The 24,407-nt window shown below is 38.5% G+C and overlaps 1 protein-coding gene across 1 annotated transcript in view; it reads right to left on the reverse strand.

The window, feature by feature from the left end:
* Positions 1-24,407, reverse strand: part of LOC136246437 (pleckstrin homology domain-containing family G member 1-like) — a 356,327-nt gene that overhangs the window by 284,415 nt on the left and 47,505 nt on the right. The window contains exon 20 of the mRNA XM_066037880.1: positions 18,654-18,798. The gene's annotated coding sequence lies outside the window, so the exon portion shown is untranslated. The remainder of the gene's footprint in view (positions 1-18,653; positions 18,799-24,407) is intronic.

Below are 24,407 nucleotides of genomic sequence, written 5' to 3' on the forward strand. Positions count from 1 at the left end.
CTTTTTTTACATTGTGACATTTTTCTACTGAAATCAGAGGATGTCACCCCTTCATTGTGAATTGGTGTCAATGTGTCCTCAATATACAGGCCATATAACTGATGTTCTTACCTCACTATAGTGGAGCCATATGTAGCAGTGGTAGGGAACAATACAGGACTACCAACAACTCCATAACTGATCACAATTGAAGTATCAGCTAACCCTGGTACCTGAATAATATAGCAAAAACACTCTAATTGATGTAGGCTGCATGTATACACTAATCCATAAACCAAAGCATCCACCATTTTCAGTTTAAAGAAATGTTGCAAACATTACTGAATGTGTAGACATTAGCTCAGACAAGCTGAACTATAATTTTAATTCAGTAATGCAAGGGAATTTTCAATACTACACTGATTTCTAAAAACTTATGAAAATCCTCTCTTTATCCTGTCAAGTCTAGCAAACTACTTCACTGTAATTTGGTGACATCAAAGAAATGAAGTTACACAATACCAAATGATGTCACATAACATAAGGTGGCATCACATGACCTTCTAAGACATTACCTGACACACAAGTTGATCAGAGTACACTCCTCACATGTCAGAGTATGGCTACATTTGGATCATGTGACTAGAGTGGGCAGGAATGTCTGGGGTCATTACAAAGCCATACCCCTTTCCCCTGGCCAACACCTGATTGGTTAGATCTGCAATGACAACTGAAGCATCACATGATCATCACATGACATACCTTACCAAACTGGTTCCTTTTGTCTGTCATACTCTTGGGATTAGCTAGGTCGGAAGTTTGACTAAGCATTGTGCTCTTGCCAGCTCTTGTAGTCGGTGGGTCAGCAGGTATCACAGTTGGTACTACATGGACCACTACACTAGTAGGTATGACAGTGTTGTTTGTCACTTTAAGGTATAGATGGTGAGGGGCCTAGCCCAGTGAATTGGTACTGCCAAAGTCTAGCAGGCACCTAATGTAGCACATGGTGAGGTAAAGTACATGTACAGTATATAACACACATGTCATGACATGTGATTCACACACACACAACACATGGTGAGGTAAAGTACATGTACAGTATATAACACACATGTCATGACATGTGATTCACACACACACAACACATGATGAGGTAAAGTACATGTACAGTATATAACACACGTCATGACATGTGATTCATACACACAACATATACAAATACATGAAAAAAATTGGAATTTCAACTAGAGTAGGGACCATAGCACATCGATAAAAAGTACTGAAATCAGTTGGAGTAGTCCGTGATATTAAATCACTGTAAAACAATAAGAAGTGTTATATCCCTACTGTGCTCAAAATACCATAACAGAAATGTACAGTAGGGATATAACACTTCTGAATGTTTACTATCATGGACTACTCCAACTAGTTTCAGTACTTTTTATCGATGTGCTATGATCCCTACTCTAGTTGAAAATTCCAAATTTTTTCATGTACTTGTTTGTTAACTTTTTTTGTAAATAGTTTTATTATGACTGGTGAACCCACGCATACCACTTCTGAAATCGCGCCGCACACCCCAGCTATATCTATTATTGTCTGAAAAGTGAAGTATCAATTATGCTTCATTGTCAGCTATGTTCAACCCGTTACATGGCATTTCGAACTGTTCGGAAAGCACCGCTACAATCCACGCATACCAAAAGAATTTATTAGTGACAACATTCAATCCTAAGAAATCTTCTCTGAAATAATCTACTTTGGTTAACCTGTTAGTTATCCATCGCCAAACAAGCTTAATATAAATTCAAAAGGTTAAGTGCTGTATTTAGCTGACATCACTTTGTGCAGCTTGATTCTAATAAATTCGGGCGGTTACTCGTATGTGATGGCTGGTATAAGTACCTGTAGCAGAAAGAACTTATAGTGTTGTAGCGATTTTGTAGTAAAGTGTATTAGAAAGTATTTTAACTGAGTTAGATTATTCTAGAGTGGTTAGTTTTGTGCTTGTTCTATTTAAAGATCGCCCTGAGGATTGCCTTAGTGGATTCTCTGTGGAATTGCTACGAGGTGAGTATTGTATAAATGCTATAGACTGTATATATGTAGTAAAATGTAAGAATGTAATTTTCGACAACTTCGTTATTCCGCTGTTCCGTTATTCCGTGTTTTCTGGAGTCCCGAAAACACCTTTACTATAGAAAATCATCAAACAGTCTAAACAGAGACATTAACCCAATGAAATTAGTACACAAATATAGGCTGTAGCCGCTACCCATCTGTTTATTACAAATTGCGTAGAAATGTCAAAACAAGGCCGAACTGACTACTTCTTCTTTTCCACAACAATTTCTTTTTCTTACTTAAACTCACTTAAATGAACAAACAATGAAGTGGAGTTAACAGTTTCGCCTTGTAGACGCGGAGCACACGGAAATAATTAACAACACGGATTGGAGTTTTGTAATGTATGGTCGCCATAGGAGTGTGATGCTATGTCTCATATCCCGGGTTACCAATATACATGACGTACACATTTTCTCAGTGTAAACCATGGTATCTGCATGATTCCAGAATTTTTTTCAGATGGACAGTAGTCTCTGTTCATGCTGCAATTTACTACAGCAGTAATGAGGTTAACCTGAACAAACCCTAAAAGTACTATAAGAGTTATGGCAGTTAAGTGTCAGTGCTGAAAAATTGAGCATAAGAGTTTGTAGATGAAAACTTGTATGGAACAGAGAGAGCAAAAAAGTTACATCAAAAGGTCCCAAAAGTGAAATGCAATTATGACCTAGGTGGGGATTGAACCCAGGTTGGTTAAAATAACTTGGGGTTAAGGGAGGTGCCAGATGATGGAAGTTCAATTTTGCTAAAGTCCTGCGTCATTATGTGCTTTGCATGTCAAGATACAATGAGATAAAAATCATGTTATAAACATAAAGGTACTTAATAAAAAGAAAAAAAACTGACACCACGTGGATTTTTGAAGTCACGCTTTTTACAAGCTAGTCACTGTAGTCAGGCATTCTAACACTTGAACAGTATGTGCTGTGGTTCCAAAGGAATGTTGCTAAAGTTTTCTCTACACCTTGGTCTTCTACGTGCTGTAGAGAATGAACAGAAACATGTGTGAACTTGTGATTACAATCTTAGAGTAGCCAGATGATAAGTGCTTCATTATCAGGACATGTTGTGTCAAACCGTGCCAAGTTTAGTGAGTAAGTGGTGTGATGGATGGACAGACAGCTTTTCAGCTTTATATATACCTGTATATAGATGATTCAGTCAGTAGTTCTCTAATTTCACAACCTAAGGGGACATTGTAATTAGTTTACTGTGGTCTGTCACGGAAATATCGGTCCGGTAAAATCGGTCTGGCCGGACCGATTTTGGATACCAAAACTGGTCTGGCCGGACCAAATTTGGTTGACCAAGTTTAGTCCGGCCGGACCAATTTTGGCATCCAAAATTGGTCTGGCCTGACTAAAATTGGTCCGGCCCAAACTTTGTTAGCCACATGCACCCCCTGACCACCTGGACCAATTTTGGTTGGTCCGCGGGTGTACCCGGCATTGTGTGGACAGGTCGGTCCGTGCTAAGTATATTGTGATGGATCACTGCAGCCGACTTAGCCTGGAAACTATAGAAATGAGTAGCGTAGTTTAATTTCCCGAGTTGATTTACGGAAAATGCATATAGTAGCTATAGAAACTAAATTCCATGTCATATAGCTATATATGCAGCGATGAACAGTCGCAAAATTAATGCTGTTTTAATTTAAAGCAGTGTGGTATGATAAAAGTCCTGCATTCTTCTTCTCCATGTCAATAGCTAGCTGGGAAGTAGAGGTTTTCTTCCGGCATACATCAACTCAAATGCATGGTCAATGCTTGATTCATGGTGGTCAATGTTGCATGCAAAAACACAGGTATCAAAATATTCTTCCCAAGTACGTTTTTATATGTTCAACCACTGTTTGAATGTGAAAACCTTTTCTTGTATTATTGATATAAATTACCAATTAAATTTAAAAAAAAATATGTTCAATAAACTTCACAAGCATCATCAGCTCTGCAGTGTTTGGTTGAATCTTTCATCCAGCCTGTTAGTGTTGATTATGACAAACAACTATAGAAACATGATGGAAATCACCAGCCTATGCTGGATCACTTATACTTGAGGATGATAAACAATATATAAAATCTACCATTAAAACATGCCTTATCTTCAACTTCTGCATAATATTATATAGCTCAGAATTTAATTTGTTAATTCTGACCCTTGGTCAGTTTTTTATTAATCTGGGAATACCCATGCATGTATTGTCATAAACAGATACACATATTATTTCAGGGACTGATCCAGAGGGGTGGATGAGGTGGCTAGCCACCCACCATGCATGGCCTTGCAGCCACTCAGACATGCATTATTTAATAATGAATATTACTGATCATGAACACTCTTTTGTTATATCAATATGAACTAAATCCCTACATTGCATCAGATTCCAATGCTAGCTGGCTATAACCTTACAGTAGATGGTAGCAGTATACATGAATTTATCTATGATCATGGGCAGTATTAACTATCACCAGGCAGAGGACTTCTTGAAGGAAAATATGGGGTCTGCTTTAGGATTGAGTCAATTTTACTTTTATGTCTGCAACAACTCACCCTAAGGCCATGAAATAATGTGACTGCCTCAAAATTTTAAGTTGGCTTAGTAAAAAACATACTGAGAATATTATAGCTATAACCTTTATAAGGTGATGTTTCTTCTTGTGGGGCATGTCATTAGTAGGAGATGATAGTTCACATTTAGTTATTCAATGGAGTAAACCTAAACTATCATCTCCTACATATAATCACATATGACAGAGAGAAATGTGCAGTATGTACACATGCAGGTGTTACAGATGTGGTATTGTTCTAACCATTAGTGTTAACTCATGATCAGACATTATATGTGCATAAGAGCACAGTACACATGCTACTGTGCATGCACTTCACTGTACAAGCCAAACAATAACAGTGTCAGCTTTTCCTGATGTATATAAATATTAAGACATTTAGGACTCTCAACTTAAAATCTGGGCCAGGCTGGGTAGCCACCTACCTTCATTTATTTCTGGATCAGTGCCTGGTGATGAATGTTATAGGTGACTGCTCTATTAGAGTATCTCGATCTTAAGCACCTCCAATGCGGCTAGCTGATCCCATGCATGCAATGATCCGTGCCCTTGTTGGATAACCTTTTAAGCACAAATCCATGCAGTGATAATGCCTGCAATGCTCATTATTCGAGATTGATAAATGAGAATAGTGTTCCGTCACAAACAATTTATAGCTATGCATCATTGGCTGCATGCGTTAGTGGTCCACCCGGACCCATTTTGGTTTACCAATATTGGCCGAGTGGTCAGGAGTGCATGTGGCCAACTAGGTTTGGGCTGGACCAATTTTGGTCAGGTCGGACCAATTTCGGATGCTAAAAATGGTCCGGGCGGACTAAATTTGGTCGACTGAAAATGGTCCGGCCGGACCGATTTTTGCCCCGGACCAAAATTTTCGTTACAGGTCTTCTCACAGGTATGCTTTTAATCAAATGTTGCATGGATACAGCTTCTGTAACATTGTCTACAAGGTGGCCACCAGCCACACATAAAGTGGGATAGTGTCTCAGCATAAACCTGCTTAGTTATCACAACCACGTGTTTTGAACAATAAAAAAATGTGAAACTACACATGCTACAAAGAAAAACACATGTAAACAAGTATTAATTCAGCTTTTAGTCAAGGAAAGCAAGTCTCAAATTAATTAAATCTACATACGTACCTTCTTGTTTACCTGTTCATGGGGAGTTTGAATATCCTCGTTTTGTTTCATTAGCCCCAACAGTGTGCATGCCACGTGTGCTTCCTTATAATGTGGCAAAATTGATGTTACTTCTTTATATACAAAATGTTTATTGAAAGTGCCTACAGTGATAAAACTATTGATTCATTTGCCAATTCATGATGGACATTGTAAGCCAAATCCCAACTCTGTAGAGCAATACAAAGGAAAGTTAAGGCAGTCAATTTAAATGCCTGCAGTTTATTTTCAGAATAGTTGCTGTATATTTTGATTCTTTGCTCTTCTTAACATCTAGTGCTATAATTCCAAAACTACTAACCATAATTTGGACACCAGATAAATCTGAGAAAATAAAATGAAATTTGGAAGTTGTGCAAACCAGACAGAATTCGCTGAGACGGTCACATATTCATACGCAAGTTTCACACACACACAATCACAAACACAAAGATGATAAGTACACACCTTAGAGAAGTCCCTCCTGACCACACTACTCTTATTAGTGCTCTCCTCCACCTCATCACTGTCATCATCATCATCCAGTAGGGTAGGACTAGTAATGTCCAATGACCTCCTGGTGTTCAACTCATCTGTCTTCTTATCTGTCACTGGGTACTCTTACTCCTTAAAACTGTGGTATGAGCTAGTGGAGATGAGAGGTGTATTATAACAGAGAACTAACACATAATACAATGGACATCACACTGGTTTATCTTTTACATACAGCTTCAGAGTTGTAGTTATCTGATCACTAGAGGCTTGCATAACTACTGGGTTGTCCACTGTAGTGGGAAGTGAGCTGGAGGATACTTACTGATCTTATCATACGTATGTATTACTAAACACATGGATTACCCCCCATCTACGGATGACTGTAAACAAAGAACTGTAACTTAGTTAAACAAGGTGTGAAATGGTACCTACAAAGGGTAATTTAACTCACTAGACCAAAACTTTCATAAACTACTCTAAATAAAAACTATGCAAATCTTAAAAATGGTTAATATCTACACAACACAATTCACCATTCAATAGCACATCACGCCATATTATGGCTAAATTCGTTCTTTATATGGCTGCTACTGTAAGTAATGACATCAGGTACTGTGATATGCAGAACCTGAGGATAAATCCTGGGACACACACACACACACGTGTGCACACACACATGTGCGAGCACGCACGCACACACACATGTGCGAGCACGCACACACACACACACGTGCGTATACACACACACATCACACTACACACGCGTGCGCGCACCCACACACTACACATGCGCGGGCATGCGCGCGCACACACATCACACTACACCCACCCACACACACACACACACTAAAGTACAAACACACACACACACGCGCACACACACACATACTACACTAGTGGTGTGCGATATAGGATATTTTCCTATTACGATTATTGTACACAATTATCACAATACGATATATATTACCATATATAAACTCATCACTCAGCTTGTGTACTTACACCAATGACACTTGTAGCACTAATGCACTAGAAGTACAACACAACATGGTACATCACTAGCATACAACATTACTGACAAGCTCTTTTATCAAAAAAATATTACAGTATACAATGGGTACATTTTTCTCTAGTTATAGCTAAAATCTAAACTTCAGTTTATATCACTATATAAATATTCATATCACGATATAAAAAAAAAATTTATCACGATATTTCGATATATATCACATATCGCACATCACAACACACACACACGCACACACGGACGCACACACACAGCAGCAGTACAAATACACACACTAACATGGTGTTGCTACATCTGTCTGGTCATTCCTAGTGACATTTAGTAGTTTAGAGTGTCTTTTCCGTAACAAGTTGCTACTCTTAGGATAATTGTGGCTGGTGGTGGCTATCGTGTGCCTCGTCTGGTGACTCTGCTCTCCCAAAATATAATGGTCTAGTGGTAGTCCTGTAAGAAAGTGTGGTGAGATGTTACTATGTGAAATACATGATAACAATTACAGACTGACAATAAGTCAATATACCTGTACATATAAATGGTTCACACAACATACACACAATACACAAACAGTCACAATATAATTGTATACTTACATATGTTCAGGTGTTCTGTTGACGGAACTGTATAGGAAGAAATAAAGAATATAGTATTGATGATCTGACTGAAAACCTCCTAACAATATGTGGAACTATTATTAGAGAGGATTATAATGGACAATCATTGAACATTTACCAGACAACTAACTCAAATACCATCCTATTACCTATTGGACTAACCAGTGATGACTGACTGTTCTATTAGAGTATATTCATGCATTTGCAGGATGGTCTGATGTCAATGTAGTGACAAGCAGTTCATAATCCACTTTGATGTTATACAACAACATAAATATATACCATGATCACGTGAAACTTCAAAGGTGTCGCTGGTTGTATATAGGGCATATACACTTCAGGTGAGTATATACTCACCCAGTTAAGTATATATATATACCTATCTGGGAAGTCATGTGACGGATTACTGTGTCACGATTTCAGGCTGATGGGGGGACGAATGATGCCCACACTAACTAGCATGATGACTAATCACCCAGAGACTCAGGCTAATAGCCTTTGTCACGCTAGGCAATCAATCACCTCAGCCAGTAAGTAAGAAGTAAAAGTGAAATGAAGCCGGTATTAAACTTCTGCACAGGTAAACTTTACACTTCTTTTGAGTGGTCTGAAATACGGGTGTGGCGACTCTCCACAGACTTTGTGAATTACCTTCCCTTCAGGGTTTTACAGGTGTTTAGCAACTGAAAAACAACGGTGCAGGCCTCGTAGACTACTAGGAATAGCCTATCCCTTTTGAGTTGTTGAAAGGGGGAATATACATATGTGAACGAAAATGAAGATAAGCTTTTTATTTGAGGCTTTGTCAAGAGAATTTGTGGAAAAAAACATGATAGTCAACAGTTTAGAAGATATTTCTGTGCGTAATATGTTGGTAAAAGTGGTTTGTTTAACAAGCGCTTCTTTAGCAGTGCATAGTGTAATTAAAAGAATTTAAAAATTTTCATGAATTACCAAATACGAGAATTACACACTAATAATAATGTACTATTGCACAACCAAAAACCCTATTGGTTATAACAATAAAAAAGTTGCCAGATGACTTAGCTAGCTGCATGACACCTGGTCTTCAGAAGTAACACAACATACATGTAGCTTGCTTTTCTTTGAACTTGTTACTTATTTTGTAATAATACTTATGACAGGTGAACTCTCACGTACTGCATCCAAAAAAAGAATGGAACTGGAATTATTTTTTCACATGAACTCCTGTAAATGGGTAATATGTTTCACTTTCAGTTTCATTCAGTCGGTTACACAACATCACAAATGAATAACAGTAATAATCCGGTCTCTATGACAATGTAGGGAAGCCACCACAAATCAACATCTTAATTGCGTTGTCAGTGAAAAGAAATGGGATGAAAGGAGGACAAAGGTAAGTCCATGATGTGTCTATTGCACATACTGCAGTATGCTAACAAACGCCTGACAGACTGAAGCAACTTCTAATAATATTGAAAAAGCACATACATAGTTTTAGCCGTTATTGAGGTTCCCTTCTCTGAAGGCATCAGTCAGTCAGTGAGGCAGCATAGCTAAGTGGTTAGGGAATCTGCCTGGTGATCGAAAGGTCCCAGGTTCAATCCCCAGTTACGCTACTTTGGTTTTTGTGTTGTTTCCTTGAGCAAGAAACTTTACTCACACTGCTTCAGTTACCCAGCTGTTAATGGGGAGCTGGTGGCCTAGTGTCAACTGGGGAAGCAGCCCACCCAGCTGTAACATCAATGGGTACCTGATATTAACTGGGGAAGCAAATGTCCAACTATCCTTGTCTCGCTTAGCAGTGTTGAGGCCATTGTGGAACTCTGGGTTCCGCGACCTCTCTCTATGAGACCTGGACAATCCTCTTGTGGGTTACTGGCCCTGTCCCAGGAGGATTTGCCTGCACAAGGCTCAAGCACCTGAGTAGTGCACAGGCATCCCAGTGCTGGCTTACTGGGTGGTAATAGCTGTGTTTTGTACAGCTGCTATAGGCTTTGCTATGCAGTCAGTCAGTCAGTCAGTCAGTCAGTCAGTCAGTCAGTCAGTCAGTCAGTCAGTCAGTCAGTCAGTCAGTCAGTCAGTCAGTCGGCCAGTCAGGCAGTAGAAAATTCTCCTGGATTAAAAATAATGTACCAAGGCACGTTTGGGCTTGGTGATACTGTACCTAACCAATACTGCCAAGGTGTCATGAGTATTGTGAGGGTGAGATTGGTTTATAGTAAATGTTTTTTTTTGGTGCACACCTTCATGATCCATAATATAGAGTTTACCAAACTGTATGATAAACACACGTACATACACATGTACACATGTGCATGCACACACGCATACACTCATGCACACACATATATATGCACACACGCACATAAAAACACATCCACTTACCACTATCCAGGATTCCAGAAAATAGCAACAGTTTGGCCTACAGTGAACTGAACACAACTATAATAAATGCTATTGTAACTGAATGTCAGATATAAGATAACAAAATGTGGAACTTGACATAATTTCAATATCATATGAGGTACATACAGTATGCACACATGTTAATGAGAGGAATAACATTTAACCCTCGATCTCACTGCCACAACTGCCCTATGGCATAAACGGCCATAGCATCACATTCTAAGTGCTCTGTAACTTCAGTCAAGCATTCTAGTAACTCCTGCACTTACATATCTTGTAGTGGCCACACCCTTAAGTGAACGGGAACAGGGATAATTGGCCTCTCTGCACTATTACGTGATTAGATGATGCAATCACATACTTTTGGAATGTTGATAACAAGTATTGTAGACGATTCTTCACAGTGATAATGGCACTACTAATAAAGAGAAACGGTAAGGAGAAGGATTGTATAGGTTGGAGTGGCACGTTGCTACTTTTGTATGCCTCGAAACAGTGACCTCGTGCCTGTATGTGCATGTGCACTTGCTCAAATGCTGAAAACCAGACTTGGTGACCATCACTTCAACCATAAACAGGTTAGCGATGTTTATGTGTTATTAGAAACAGTGATAGCCTGCAGAGAGTTGTGAAATTTCACGTTTGGTTTCACTTAGGCCAATTTTTGCCGTTAAAAGTTGTATAATGACTCTGTGGTTGCTCTTGTGTAAACAACAACTCAATAATCGAATTCCTTATTCTATAGCGAATAAACTGATATAATTTTATAGGATTATATGGTATAATGTGTAAGCTATAGCAGTTTAAAAGCAGTATATTGGAGGTGGCGGTGAGGGGGTTTTAAAATTAAATTTAGTAATACAAAATCTTCTTGTTCATTACGAGGTAACATTCCAGTTTGTACAGATAACAGATATTAGTTAGTTCACTGTACATACTGTAGTACATTGAATGAGCTCTTCTTGTCTACCTGAACTGTATTCTAATTCATTAACTATCAAGCTAACTAAACATATTTGAAGCTACTAGCTAACTGAGGCATTAAATAGTTGATCATTGAATGTGAATTGGCCAAGCAGTCAATTATATCAATTCTTAAATGACTGTTCTATTAGAGTATTTGAACTTAACTTTGTATAACAGAATTATTTTTCAGTTCAAGGAAGACCGTTTGTTTCAGACAATAAATATAATCTTCTAGCAGTTGCTGTTCACATCATTTACACAGCACTACAAGATTTTATTATACTGTAGCAACACTTCTTCAAGTAGGCCAGTGAGAAGGTTTTAGATCAATGTGTACAAAATTACGTGTTACCCCACCTAACATTGCCATACAGGTCCGTATTGTGTAAACACACATTCTCTACAAAGTTCTATGTGGGCTTAAGGTACTTACCCTATTAGGAATGTCCATATCAACACTATCCACCAATATTCTGTAGATCACCTTCACCCAGTCATCTTTGAGTGACACAGCACAAGCCTGTTGGATGATAACATGTGAACACTGTTAACAGTTACACTATGGTATATACACCACACAATGGGACCAATAACAGTTTGTATTGTACCCATACAGTGTATAAACACTGCAACATTCTGTTAGCAGCAAAGGTCACATTTCTACACACACTACACTTTAGTCACACTAGCTTACACTACATGTAACAATGAGCTCACCTGAAATGTGAACACCCTGGTAGTGGATATTGTATTAGTTGAAAACATGACGGATATTTGGTAATGGAGCCTAACACTTGTAGGTCTTCAATCTACAAGACAACATAACATACATACCACATACACTGGTAATACAACACACACACATGTATACAATGGTCCCTCCATTATCCAAACTCATTGGACCCTAGGTGTTGGAAAAGTTCACACAAATGAAGCCCATACATTTATATACAGAACATTACAATACACTTTAGGTAAAAATACTCTAATAGAACAGTCACTTCCACAGTTTGGATAATCGATAGTCAGATAAGGGAAGACCATTGTATACAAACACACATTAGAGTGTTTTGTCTAAGGTGTGATTTTACTAAAGTAATTGAACAACGTTCTGGATTATGTACTGAATGTGTCCTCAAGTGTCCACATTAACAGGTTCCAGTGTAATACGGAACAGAACAAAGAACCCCTCTCCTGCTATTATCTGATAATGACTTACTAAATACAAGCACATGTGACTTACAATAAGGTCTTCTTTCCCATCCTCTCCAGTACTCAAACAATCATTAATCTTCTGTAGTAGTAATAAACAAATGATGAATTATTTGTGTGTTTAACTGTACGTATGTCAGCATATACAGTAAACAGTCCTTGTACATACAAATAAATATGAAATATAAACAACCACACACACACATGCACGCAAGCACACACAAACACACATGCGCGTACTTCTAGGAATAGTGCATACTTCAACACTCTCTGGACAGGTTTCAACAGGTAGGCTCCTAACGGTAACATGTGTCCAAGTTTCTGTTGACATTTCTGTACAATAATACAGTAGAGTGACCACATCGTATCATACACTATCAATAAACAGCTGTGAAATCTAGAGGACTTTGTAAGCTTATGTATGACTGGCATTTCAAGTGAACACTTATGTAATAGTTACACTTCAGACCACAGGGGTCTAAGTAATTTAGTAACCCGATGACCCTTATTGTGTGTACTTGTTTATGGTTTTCAAGCACTTGTTAAAACAATAAGAATATCCCTACTGTGCTACGCTCAATGCACAGTAGGGATATTCACTTCTTATTGTTTTACAGTATTTGAACATTACGTACTACTCTGATCCAGCTTTTTCCAGTACTTTTTATTGCAGCATTATACACTGTCCCTACTCTAATATACTTGTTTGTGAAGTTTTTTTTGCAAGCTCATGACCACTAAATAGCCTGCTTTTCACAAAACCAATCACAATATTTTAAGAGTTACTCACAGCACTATTGTACTAGATTATGACTCATATAATAACAACTGATCAACTGGTGTGGCTCTACAAAAAAACTGCAGACAATAATGTACGTGGATTCGTGCGTACCTACAGACTGATGAATGGGCGTGGCTACCACATGTCTACATACAGACAGTAATTTACATAAGTGGGCATGGCTCACGAAAGAAGCAGGGCTACACTATGACGTGTAGTAGCACGTCCACATTTTAAAACGTTCAACTGTGTCTTCCCGGGATTTTTCCAAATGTTTATAGTAGCATGTTCTAGAATGGTCAGCTGTATTTTTACGAGATTTCTCCACATCTTTGTCATATGATGCTTTGGTGCTTTCAGCAGATTTCATCTGTCACATGCACTGGGCGGTACACCAGACCAGATACACTGGGATGCAGCGGTATTATTACCAAACCAGGTCAAACAACTCGTTTACACTAGAAGCAGAATTCGAGCCATTGTGGTGTAATTCAATCTGGGGTGATTAACACTTCAGTGTTAACACATGCCGAATCGAGCCATGCAAATATGAATGAGGCTACCTACCTGAGGTGGTCCAGTTCAATTCACTGTGACTCACATCCGTGTGTAAACAGTTGTGACCTTGTAGTTCAATTTAACTTTAATAAGCGGATTAAAGGTACGGACAGTTACAGCTAAAATGGCGACTGTAATGATGAAATGAAGTAACAGAACAGTATTTAGGTGACGATATGGAAAGACACCCTCTAGACTACAGTAGGACTTAAAGCAAACATGTACGTGTACGAATCAACAGTTAACTAACTACACAGAGTTGAGAGTAGTCGCCAACACTGAGGCCAACATTTACGCAAGAGTTATCATGCCTGCTAGCCTGGCAAAAATAGAGAGCACAAATCCTCAATCAACAACATTTAGTTCGATACAAATTATGATTATGGGTTTAAGTTTTTACAGATTGGAGTGGGCTTGGCCTTCGTAATATAAACGGGGCTCAAAAGTTGATCTGGATTGCACTGAAGTGATCCCATCCAGAGTGATCTGTAGTATAAACACATGGAGAGATATTCACTTTCAAATCTACCAGTAATATTGGTATGAATGCCATTAGGCTATGAGGGAAGCCAAACATCAGGTCTTTGGTATTATGTGTTGATGGTTTGGTGGTGACCACAAGTCCTGCCTAACAGTAAACTGTGAGGTTTCAGGCTACACTGTAGAGCCAACCATTACTTGTATCAACTGTGTAGCAGTTAGCAAAATGCATTTAAGCTGTTAGCCATGAATAACTTTTACTTGTGGTATATCTCCAACTTTGGATATTAACAGTTGACTGTTTTAACACAAATAAACATTACTGGCTTGATTAAAATGTGTATTAGTAGATTACCAAGATACTGTGAAATACCGGATACCGGGGTATTTTCTCAATACTGGATATACCTGTAGCAAAAATACAATACTGCCCAGCACTAATCCTAGTACAAAGTATCTTGTGTCACATTCCCACATCTCACCAAACTGTACATTACAACACTTAAACTAGAAAACCAGATTATGATTTAAATAAAACAACAACAATTTAAAACATACAACACTTAAAGATTTACATGAATAATGATTTCAAACAGTGATACAGTATCTCATGACATGTTCATCCCGTCTCTTAGAAATAAAGATTTTGGCAAGAACAAGAGGAACAACCTGTATTATAACAATAACTACACACATGGCACAAAGAAAGGTACCCCTCGACCTGCAACACAACACTACACAGACGGCGTACACAGAACACACAATACTCCCTAGTTTATGTCATCACCATAGACACAGTACAACTCAACACTAACAGTACAAAAGATATGGGACAATACAATAATGTCAGCACAGGTCATGGGATAAACAGATTAACACCTTAGTGATATTCATAACAACCAGCTGACTGTATGTGAACACTTCTGTACCATAATAGACAGACAGACAGACACAGATGGACAGACAGACACAGTTACATACATTATTGTGTTGCTTGTACATGAAGTGATCTTCTTTCTTCTTAGTAGAGGAAGAAGTGTCTCTCTGTTTTCAACCTGTTACTGGCTTGCCACCGAGAAACCAGAATGTGTCCTGTAGTAAAATAGTGTTAACTATATGTGAAATACTTGAAATACATGTTAAATACATCAAATATATACAAATGGATGACGCAGTCTTATGACAATAACACAGTTTCAACAGTGACTGTTTCATTAGACTAACTCTGCAACACAGCTCTAACAACACACACACACACGCACACGCACACACATGCACACTACACACACAGCCCAAATTGTGAACACACACATGTTTTGTTGACTGTAATAAAGCGAGTACACTTAGTTAAAAGAAAATTTTACAGATCAAAAAATCTTTAAAATCTTGCTACTACATATCAACAGACACACAACTTCAAACTCTACACAACCCATCACATTAAAATGTTGCTACAATACTGGACCTTGTTTACGATGTCAAAATTCTTCCACTTCATTACAACATACAAGGTGTGTTGTTCCTATAATAGTATACACTGGATACTTTTATACACTAAGATGTGAGGAGTAATTGTGGGTTTGAGTTTGTGTATGCTATGATGAGGTGGAGTTGTTAACAACATCTAATTTGTACCCTAACAGGTAGAACACAATTTATGCTATTATATTTGTGATGTAATAAAGAATAAAATGTTACCTAGGGCATTACCCTATGACCAAGTCAAAAGTTGCCATGACAACAATGTTTATACAATTCAAACACACAAGCTACAAACTATTCATAACTCCTTCCCGGTTCACTACATTGAGCTGATAATGTTACAACATCTAAAACTGATGTTAGTTGAACATTAATAAATTGACTACTGTGTCATATTCATTCACTATCGGTCTAGTCCTTCATAACAAGTCAGTGAATGTTGTTACAATTATTTATCCTTTTCTGAGTACACAAATGATATGTTTTCTATTGTTGGATGGTTTTAGGGTTTGTACATTTGTTCCAGCTCTACCATATGTACACGGTCAACACATGACTACTACAGTACTACCTTCACACAGACGTACAATATTTGTATAACACACTACACACAGACAGATGGACAGACACAATTACCTGTGATGGTAAATATCTCGGAGGAGGTAACAACATGGATCACAGGTTGATATACTGTCCTAATCTCTCACTCTCTTAGACCTATATCATCTGTGTCATTATCTGCCTGAGGGGACTACTCTTCTCTGCCTATCACATGATCCTCATAATCCCAACCCTTAGGGTATATAACACTGGTCCATTATTGTATGTCCAACTTGTTCATCACTTGTTAGATGAGACTGGAACACCATCTGACCATGAGGGTGTTCTGTGTCTGTCATCTTGTTGAGATCATGTGATCTGACTAACTTGTACTAACAGTGGTGGTCAGCATTACTTGAATCAACCTGTAATGGAACAAGTTTAATGAGACACATATGACAAGTTAGTCAGTATGGTGTATGTATAACTACTCTATGATGACCATGGAATCATTACAATTTTATGAAATGAGCTACACAAGGACACAGTTATTAAACTACACTACTAGTGTACATGGTTGAGAGGTAGAGGATGACAGATATACTACAGAGTTAACAAAACTGTCAACATTGAGCTGTTAAACAATCAGAATAAGAAGTGTTATATCCCTACTGTGCAATTCCATTATGGTACCTTGAGCACAGTAGGGAAATAACACTTCTTATTGTATTACTGTGATTTAATATCATGGACTATTCCAGCTTGTTTCAGTACTTTTTATTGAAGTGTTATGGTCCCTACTCTAGTTGAACATTCCAAATTTTTTCTGTGTACTTGTTTGTTAACATTTTTTTGTAAATAATTATTATGACTGGTGAACCCACGCATATCGCATCTGAAATGGTGTCATGCATATCACTTATTGTCTGAAAAGTGAAGCATCCATTATAGTTCGTTGTCAGCTATGTTCAACCTGTTACACAGCATTTCGGATCAAGAACTGTTCGAAATCCACCTCTGCTATCAAAATAACTACTATGAAAAATACAGATGATTTCTGTTACGAAGTGAAGCTATCACGTGCTACCGCCAGATCGACACCTTTCGCTGTCAGCAAAGATGAATGGGAATGGGATACAAAGGAGGACAATGGTAAGTCCATTGTATGTACTGTAGTATGCCAAAAGGCACCTCTCGGGCTGAAGCGACATTGAACAGTGAAAAATTCAAGCCCATAGCCTTAGCCGCTATTGAGTTATGCTTGTCTGAAGCATCAGTCAGTTACTCAGTCAGTTAGTAGAAAGCTTCGTTAAATAAATATATTTTTAGAAATTCCGTAGCAACTTGTTGAAAGCATTTCGGGTCGATCTGAAAGTTTGTTTGGGCTTAGTTTTACCTAACCAATACTGCCTTATCATCGTCAGGGAATATTGAGGCTGGTTTTTGGCTACATTGTTCAGCAAATGGACAAAGGCCAGCAGTTTTGGCTGGATAAATTGTTGTCTTCAGGTACGTAACAGTTATACACAATATTACTGACATTGCGTTTGAGTGTTTAAATTAGACACTTAATGATTATCTTATTTTAGGATATGATCCCATCCCAGCTCAGCAAGAGCTTTATATCCTGGCAGGTAAGTTGTAGCTGTCACCGTACATGACAAAATTTCGATGGGGGGAAATATTAGCGAGTGGAGCTTTTCACCTTCGTGTTGTATATTGAAGAGGGAAAATTTGGCAAACGACTTCTAATCCACCAATATTTTGCCATGTACGGTATATCTGATAATATTAACTCTCTATGTTTATCACTGTACTAGACGTGGGACCTACAAAGGATAATGTATTACGGATTTAAGGAGTTCAGTGCACAATACATAAACAGAAGTCCTGGATACTACATCAATCCCCATGATGTTAATGGCAGTGTAATGGAGACAATTTTTGGCCAGATGAGACAGGTCGCCCAACACAACCTGACAGCAGCCAACTATGCTTGGACAAGGGCATCACTTTTAACGAAATAGAGTTTGTCAGGAAAGAGAACATCGGGAGATGATTATAGACAACAGCCTTTGTATTTAAAGGAAACAGAACTACGCAGGAAGAAATAGGTGTACATTTCCCAGTAATTTATAAAGTTATGTTATGTAGGTACATGTTTTTCAATAGCATATGTTTTTAAGTTAGCACGCAATGCTACATCTACATCAGCACATTTTCCTCCCTTTAAGTTTCCTAGCAAATGGTGTCCTGTAATAAATTCTTTACATCGTGAATGTAGCATCTTCAGCATCATCATTTGTCCCACAGAAGCAACTGCACTGTTTGGAATATCTTCCGGAATCAAACATCTTGCAGAATCCACCCATCGTTGTTTTAGCATCTCATTGTTGAGTACAGCTTGCTCTGTGATCTATAGACATTGACACATATAAATACATACATATATATATATTATATAGTTATACAACGGCCATGAGTGCTCTGCCTGATATAAACGCACGAGCCTGAGGGCCATTAGGCCCGAAGGCAAGTGCGTTTATACAGGCAGAGCACGAGTGGTACATATATATATATATATATACATTATGCAATATAATATACATTATGCATGCAAGTATCATAATTTTATGGTATATAATTTTGTATGTTAAATCACTTTAAGCAGCTCAGAACCATATTTTTCGTATCTTTCTGTGCAGAGATGATCCATCAAAATTTTGTTTGCAAATTGTATGTAGTGGAGCAATGAATACTTTGGAAATGTCATTGACCCTCTGTCTTGAGCTGTTATACCAATTGGCAAGGTCTTCTTCTCTACATCAACTAGTTATTGTAGAACCCGCAGCTCTGTGGAATATGACTGCAGTTTGTCAGCTGTGTGTTTAATCTTTGTTTTGTTCTTAATTGCTCTTTCCGGATAGTCAATGCAGCTGAATAGTACCCAACCTTCTAGCCTCAACATTGATACCTCATCATCCATAAATCTTCTTTTCTTTTTCATTGGTCTGTTAATGGCGCATATTCATTACTCAAATTTGCGTAATTAGAAAATACGGTTGGAGGGGCATGTGCGTTAAAAGAAATAACTGTGATGATGGAAAACCTCGCGGAAGATGACAAAAGGCTATCTAAAATGAAGGTTACAGAATTGAAGAACTGGATCGCCAGCAGGGAAGCACCAACGAAGGAGAATAAGGCTGAATTGATCGCCAGGTAAAATATTCATAGGCTTATTTATACGTGTTTGTAGTGGCATCCCCCACACACGCCTGTGGTGAGACCTGTACTATAGCTATCCTGTCTACGTAGGTTTTACAACTACGCTTAAACGAAGGTCTATTCCCGGGGTCGACATCTGTTAGGGTATTTTTACACGAGAGCCTGCTTATTACATGTAGGATATGTAGCTTAATGTTTGCATTAATATTTCATCTTATATTGTTTATGGAATAATTATTAGTGTCCATATATACATTACACAGGGTGAAGAATTGTATTAAATATGGAATCAAGAACAAGATTGATTCTAAAGGAGTGGACATTAATAATCAAGCTGATTGCACCGACTTAGAATTCCCAGAAAGTGGATGGGAAGAGTTCGTAAAGGCTCTTACGATCACCGACAAGTTCCATTTTACTTTTGGTGAAATAGTATCTTATTTTGTAAACCGATCTGTCTCCGATGGACTTCCTGCTGATGATTTCAAAGCAATCAATTCATCTGCAGAGAACTTGTTTCGATGTGGACACATTCAAGGAATTCAGGTATGTGCTACAGAAGATAACCTGTTTTTATGAGATGAGAAAAGACAGAGTCTACTTTCTCAAGATGGTGTTGAATGCAAATAGTTGTGATATCTTTTATGCTGAATGTGGATGCCCTGCTGGAGTTGCACCACAAGGAAGTTGCAAGCACATTGGTGCCTTTTCCTATGCTTTAGCAGACTTTTGCAGAGTATGGTGTTTGCCAGAGTACATGACTTGCACAGACAAATTGCAGGAATGGAACTAGCCATGTGGGAAACGCATTCCAGTAGACCAACTTGGTGCTCGTCGTCGAGAATTAAAACCAGAACAATCTCGATCAAGAGGCTTGAAGGCGGTATTTGATCCTAGGCCATTGAAGTTTAGAACCGCTTGCCCACAAAAGCTAGAGGAACTCCATTGCAATCTTTTGAAGCTTGAAAAGCTACCGAGTTTCTTGAATGTTATTCTACCATCATGTGACAAAATTCAGCATGATCATTGTTATTGTATCAGAAGTGATGAAGTTTCAGATATTGACCTCAATGGCAATGAAGAATGTGATAATGACACAGCAGCTTCGCCAAACCAACCTTTTGTGATCCCAGCAGGTGCAGTTGAGCAGAATATTTTGGAGAAGTTGATACTTACAGCTGAGGAAAGGGACTCTTTTGAATCATGCACCAGACAGCAATCTGAGTGTGACAAATGGCACGATGCACTTCGTCTGAGAATCACTGGCTCTAAATGTGGCCGTATTTTATTGCAGAAGAAAAGGACTGTTTCATTGCTTCAGTTTTGTATATATCCTAAGGTCATGCAGCACCTACCCAAACCTATCGCTTGGGGTATCAACAATGAGGACAAGGCAAGACAAGAATATGTCAAGGTCATGGGAAAAGATGGTCATCATGGCAATGAAGCCACTCGGGCAGGATTTGTGGTACATCCAAGGAAATGCTGGCTTGGAGCTTCACCAGATGCATGGGTTACTGATCCATCTGTAACAAACCCACAGGGCATAGCTGAGTTCAAATGTCCATATTCTAAGGCATTTGTCCATCCTCGTGAGGCTTGTAAGAATGCCGACTTCTACGGCTCCATTATTGATGGACAGCTACACCTGAAAAGAACACACAGTTATTATCACCAAATACAACTGCAGTTACATGTTTCATCCAAATCTAAGTGGTGTGATTTTTGCGTATATACCACATGTGGCATTGCAATTGAAAGGATTTACCCTGACCCTTTATGGGAGGATTCTTTTTGTAGTCAACTTGACGATTACTACATGCAACATGTTTTACCCGAGCTTATATCCCCGGAACACAAGCCCAGTTATTATTTATAGAACATGCATTGTACATAGATATATAAGTTTCTTCTGTGCATAATTATGTAACATGTATAATATCATTACTATACAGGTTTTTAGAATATACGTAAACAATGTCAATAATTTACATTTACTTACACAGAGGAGGTGAAAAATTTGCTAGAACGCAGCACACAAAAAAGATTTTATCTGCAATATCTGTCAGTGAGGAAGGTATGGTACGATCAAATATATGAAAATTCTTAATCCTTTCCATGGCTCTTTCAACATGTATCCGTAGGGATGCAATTCTTCTAGTGGACACTAATTCATTTTCTGATAGTTGCTTTTTACCACGTAAAAATGGAGGTATATTTAACCTCACTCCAATAAGCATCAGATCTTCTTCAATTTCAAGGCCTCTATCAGCCATAACTGAGTCCCCTTCTTCAACAAATCAAGAATGCCACTCTTCCTTGTCAACTCTTTATCAGAAATACAGCCTGGATATAGTGAGGAAACGAAAGTCATAGCACCATCTGGTGAAATACCAACTAATGCTTTGAAAGTGTTGTGATTTTTGTAGCTAGAAAATGCCATTTTTTGAAGCTCTGGTAACTGTGGTTGTTCCACAAATATTTCTGTGGCATCAATGATGACTCTGGTTGATGGGTACTTTTCTTGAAATTGTTTGGGCATGTTCATTTGTACTAGTTCTCTGGGTGGCCACAATGGAATGTCTGAGTTTTAGATACAAAAAATTTATCCAAGTGCAAACTATCCTGGATACTGTTGACTGACTAACTTGGAATCGATTAGCAATGTCCTGCTCAAAAAGGCCAGCACGTAAACGCAGCATGGTCATAAAGAATTCTTCAAGTGGAGGTAGTGCTCTTGATCGACATCTCTTAACTTGTTCGTCAGGAATGGGACCATCATGTGAATAACTCAGGTGATCTGCAGCCGGCCCAAGATAATCATAAAAACTCTTGAGGGCAAAGAATGAACTAAACCCTGTATAATAACATACTTGAGAGTCATAGTTTTTAATGTTTTCTAATCGAAACAGTTTGCTGTTTGCACTAGTAAGCTCCTCCAATAACCTACTGCTCTTTGCTTTTCTTCACGAAGCAAACGCTCTAGTTCCTCTATGCTTGGCCCTTCCCTTTGACTACTCTCACACTTACTACACACTGACACGTTTGTAGTATCACTTTCTGTAGAGCTTGAGGTTGGGATCCCCACATCTGGGCTGCAGCTGCTGGTGTGCCTGGGCTGTGGCTCGATAAAGGGGCGATCTTTAGGGGGTTTTTGAGTAGCAGTTTTATCGCCTGTGCTTCTCACCGGAAGGTGAAGAGATGGAACTTCGTCTGGCCTTAACAAACGCCCAGCTGCATTCACGAAATGAATACTGCAAACCCGAGTACTGCCATTTATCGTTAGATTTGTCCTCCTGATCACATGAATCCATTGCTTCAAAATGGCTTTTCTGTTTAACGGCAACTTAAAATAAGAAAGACCTGTTTCTCTGTCCGATCGATTTGAGCAACCTGGCACGCAGCAGGAGTGAGTCATTACTAGGAGTTATTCCAAATAATACGCATGCCCCTCCGACCGTATTTTCTAATTATGCACATTAGAGTAATGAATACGTGCCATTGCTTCAATAGCTTTGGTCACTTCTGTTTGTATTATGCTAAATGATGCAAACAGTGTGGTGGACACCAACGTATTCCAATTATCAACACTCACAGCCTTGTCATACGAGTCTGTGAGGTCTTTTCTCAACTGCACAAACATTGCTTGGGCAGGAACCGAGTGTGGCTGATTGTACCATTGTAAGTAAAATTTGGAATACTTATCAGCTCCTTTGTTGTTTTCTTGGTACAGCCTGTTGTATTCATCTGTTGTGTATATTATGTAGCTATAGGACAATATTACTATATAATACTAACCCAAAAGACGTACAGCGAACTGCCGAAAGCTGGGGTGACTTGAACAATGTTCCCAAAACTGAAGTCTTTCATTAATATGACTGATGTGCACCATTCCTGTTAGATAGTATATATATAGCTTCACACATGCATGCACCACATTTAACTTTACTGGAGTAGTGACATAGCTAGCTATATAGCTTTATGGAAGCATATACCTGATATAATCTTTACTACACCACTGTGTACTTTGCATTTGTCTAATGCACTTATAGTTGATGTCAGTTTCGACTTCTCATCCTTGTTAAGCCTTCTTTTCGGCTGTACTGTAGTGTTGTCGCCTTCTCCTTGAAGCTCATCCTCGTCTTCCGAATCGGTGTACTCCTCTTCTAACTCGTACTCTTCTCCCCCTAGCTCATATTCAGGCGCCTCTTGTACTTCGTCGTCAACATATAAAACAACATCGCTGTCACTCATGCTGACAAGCGCAAGGTCTGTTGGCACCATGGCTTTTGCTTTTAAACTCCTGTTCCGCGCGTTGCAGTAAGAAGCATGTGTACGTATTACGTTATACCCATGAAATAATTCCGTTTAAGGCAATTTTATTTATAGTAAAGCTCGTTGCCATGCAACTACTCCTACGTTAATTTAGGTTATGCATTTTGTACTATCGCATTGGTCGTTGTATACTCCTCGCCCTACAGGCTTATGAACTCCTGTTTATATACAGAACATTAAAATACACTTTAGGCAAAATACTCTAATAGAACAGTCGCTACCACAGTTTGGATAATCGATGGCCAGGTAAAGGAGAGACCGCTATATACAACCACACATTCACCTACACATAAAATACATAATTATATAATGCTAGTTGACTAACAAACAATACAATAGAGTGGTCCCTTCATAATCTGGTCGAAATGACTGCTCTATATTAGTATTTTGTCTAAGGTGTGCTTTTACTGAAGTAATTGAACAACGTTCTGGATTATGTACTGAAAGTGTCCTCAAGTGTCCACA

This window comes from Dysidea avara, chromosome 2 (assembly GCF_963678975.1).
Source record: "Dysidea avara chromosome 2, odDysAvar1.4, whole genome shotgun sequence".
Classification (NCBI taxonomy): Eukaryota; Metazoa; Porifera; class Demospongiae; order Dictyoceratida; family Dysideidae; genus Dysidea; species Dysidea avara.